The sequence below is a fragment of the Tupaia chinensis genome, unplaced genomic scaffold, assembly GCF_000334495.1.
Source record: "Tupaia chinensis unplaced genomic scaffold, TupChi_1.0 Scaffold143795_1, whole genome shotgun sequence".
Lineage (NCBI taxonomy): Eukaryota > Metazoa > Chordata > Mammalia > Scandentia > Tupaiidae > Tupaia > Tupaia belangeri.
Genome location: NW_006203645.1, coordinates 1,018,282 through 1,020,863, shown reverse-complemented (window position 1 = coordinate 1,020,863; position 2,582 = coordinate 1,018,282).

Genomic DNA, 2,582 nt, shown 5'->3' with positions numbered 1-2,582 from the left:
GTTTCCTAAGGACTATCATTAATATCACTAGCACTAATATCCACTTAATTCTCAAAACAGCATTGTATCAACATATAGGAGAATGATATGTCATTATTCCTATTTTATAATAGAAAAGCCCGGGCTCAGAAAACCTAAACAAGCTTGCCCAAGGTCAGTAAACTGAGGACCACAGTCCAGATTTCCTGACTACTTTTCACACTATTCTACTAAGTATAGAACACCATATGCCTTTTAGGAAGGGAACATCTATGTGGACCGACAGGGATCAGCTTCCATTGGGATCACAGGGACAGTGCCAGCTCCTCGAGTCTGGTTTGTCTACTCTTTCAGATCACCCAACTCTCTTGATTATGAGGTTTACAATTTCTCAGTCTAAACAAAGAAAGAAAGCTCTATGAACTCAAATCACTCCATGAAATCTACAAAAGACAGAGAGATAATTGCCTTTAGAATGGGTTATTATTTGTCCTGAAAATATGTATATATTTTTACTGAATATAAATTGTGTATAGCATGGGATTTGGGGAAAGAATTTAGCAGATTTAGGAGATTTCTGTTGTCTTTTCTTTCTAATCCACTTTTCTAAGCATCCTTTCTATTTCTACTGTGCTTAGAAAAGAATGGAAGAGAACTCAGGCTCTGGGATAAAGAAAGAAAGAATCCTCAAGTTACAGAGCCTGGCTAACCTCTTTTCTATGAAGATTTGTGTGCTCTTTTGTGCAATAATGGAGAAATGGAAAGAAAAGAATTGTCCCCACATTATCTACCAGGAGGCCAGCCAATTAGACCTCTGACTCAGTGAGTGAAGCATACCCTACTACAAGTTGATTCCCTTCATTTCTTCCCTCACAGAATGGTGCTCTCAGAAAGTGACTCTGTCCCTCTGGTGATGGCTCATGATTTAGGCGTCAGGAGCTGCCACAGGAAAAGTGCTAATTCCACTTTCACACACTTGTGGTGTCAATAATCCAAATGCAGAAATCTATTTTGGTCACATTTTAACTACTCAACTCAAAGGCAACTACATAGGAAAAGAAGCTCACTTGTTGGAATAAATAAAGAAATATCCTAAGTCATTTCTAGGCTATAATCATCTTGAATTCTTTACTTCATCAAACATTCTGCAAGATTTAGTGTTTCAAGAGATCATGAGGTTTCTAGATCCCCTCCACACTGCAACTCTAACTAGAGAAAACTTTCTAAAGTACTGATACCTTTCTTTCAAATCTTTTTTCCAAATTTCCACCAAAGCTCTTTTTCTAAAACATACTCATATATACATTATAAAATGTACATTCTATTGCTGTTAGATGCCAGACATTTTTCTAGGTGTGGTTAGTGCCCCAAGGATAAAGATAGGATATTACTTGCTTTTGTCTAGAAGGGAGAGAAGACATTAAACAAATCAACAAATATTATTTCAGACAAGTACAGTCATGCATCACTTAACAAGGAAGATAGGTTGTAAGAAATGCATCATTAGGCAATTTCATCATTGCACAAACATCATAGAGATCATAGAGTATACTTAGACAACCTACCACACACCTAGGCTCTGTGCTATAGCCTATGATAATTTTATGGCACCACTATTATATATGTAGTCCATTGTTGACCTAAACGTATTTATGTTGTGCATGACTGTAATTAGTAGAATTTTTTTGAAAGTTCAAAACAGGATAATAGTAGTGGAAGTAGGGTAGAATAGAACTTGGGCGGGGTGATACTTTACATGATAAGTTGTGGATGAGCTGAGGCCTTAGAGACAAGAAGGAAATTGGCTATGACAGGATGAAGGCTTTCTAGACAAAAGAAAGAATAGATTCAGAAGACAGAAATAAGCTTGGCTGTTAGAAGAAAGTAAAGATGGTCCAGGTGGCTTCACTGTAGTAAGTAAAAGGAGAGCAGAGGAGTTGGAACTAGAAAGTAAAGCAAACACTGCAGAGGCCATGGTAGAAAAAAAAAAAAAGAAAATTAATGAGTAGGCTCAAGACGTATTTTGGAGGTAGAACTGACAGTACTTTCTAAAAGAGTTGACATGAGGATGCTGGACAGTACTTTCTAAAAGAGTTGACATGAGGAGTTAGGACAAAATAACCAAGGATGCCTCTGGGTTTTCAGTTTGAGCAGATGGTGGTTCCGTTTTGAGTGGGGTCAATGAGGGAAACCAAGATGGGAGAAAAGTAAGTATTTTGCTTTAAATATGTTCCATGTAAAGTATCCATTAGATGGTTGAATGAAAATGCTTATGTAGATGACTGGATATACAAATCCAGAGGTAAACAGATGTTTAGAGCTAAAGATAAAAATTTAGGACCATTTTCTAAAAATACAAATTTGAGTCACTGGCTTATAAGCCTATTATTCAAAACTATGGAACTCCTAGGAAATGGATGAAGAGAGAAAAGTGCCTTGAAGAACTCCAACTTCCACAGGATTAGCAGTGGAAGAGGAACCAGCAGAAGATAATAAGAACAGTCAGTAAGATGGGAAAAAACAAGGACAGTATCATCTATCAATAATTAGACTCAATTACAATGTCACCTTCTCCCTGAAGTCATTCCCTGAACTTACTCAAT